General features: G+C 51.0%; 1 protein-coding gene across 1 annotated transcript in view; it reads left to right on the top strand.

Moving 5' to 3' along the window:
* LOC104914837 (ran-binding protein 3-like) overlaps positions 1–824 on the top strand; it is a 29,303-nt gene that overhangs the window by 24,899 nt on the left and 3,580 nt on the right. The gene's annotated exons all lie outside the window — the stretch shown is intronic.

Raw genomic sequence — 824 nt, 5'->3', positions numbered from 1 at the left:
AGCTCTGCTCTGTGTGACAGTGACAGGGCCCGAGGGAAAGGCATGGGGAGGGCCGGGGTTAGGGAAAGGCTTTGCTCCAGAGGATGGTGGGCATGGAACAAGCTGCCCAGGGCAATGGGCATAGCACTGAGTTCATAGAGCCTTGGAACACTGGTCTCAGACATTGGGTTTGGTTATGAGTGATGCTGTGTGGAGCTGGGAGTTGGGTCAGTGATCCTTGCAGGCCCCATCCAATTGATATCTAAATACAGTGCCCTAATTTTCAATTTTATTGACTTACTGCAACTCCAAGAGAATTCCAAAGAATCCAAAGAAATCCAAAGAATCCAACTCATGATATTCTATGATTCCATCAGGAGCGGTAAGGTGGCACTACGAGATCTATGCCAGCACCAACTGCGGTTATGGTGAAGACAAATGATGAAGAGCTGCCTGCTCTTGGACAAGTGGGCATTTCTGCATGCTCTTCTGTGAAGCATCAGGTAGGGCTGTGCTGAGAAGGAAGTCTAGAAGCACAGTTCCGCTAAACTTGAAATAAATTCCTACCTTTTTAGATTACAGGCAATGTAACACTAGGTGCGCTGCCTAGCAGCCTGAGATTGCTACCACTTGAGCAGAAGAATCTGGGATTGTTAGCACTGAAGTGACCAACGTGAGCTGCAGTCTAGGCTTTATCAACTAGCTGCAGAGCGTGAGGTGGAAACCGCAATACCTTTTTTGTTGACACCGCGTTCGGTTTGTGTCAACACGGCAGCGGCGGCAGTACTGGGTGCGGGGTGCGGCGCTGCCGCCCCCAGCCCCTTCGGGCCACGCCTGGACAAGCC

The sequence above is a fragment of the Meleagris gallopavo genome, chromosome Z (assembly GCF_000146605.3).
Source record: "Meleagris gallopavo isolate NT-WF06-2002-E0010 breed Aviagen turkey brand Nicholas breeding stock chromosome Z, Turkey_5.1, whole genome shotgun sequence".
In the NCBI taxonomy this organism is placed as follows: Eukaryota; Metazoa; Chordata; class Aves; order Galliformes; family Phasianidae; genus Meleagris; species Meleagris gallopavo.
Note: the sequence above shows the minus strand (reverse complement) of the source record. Positions and strands in the feature narration are given on the sequence as shown.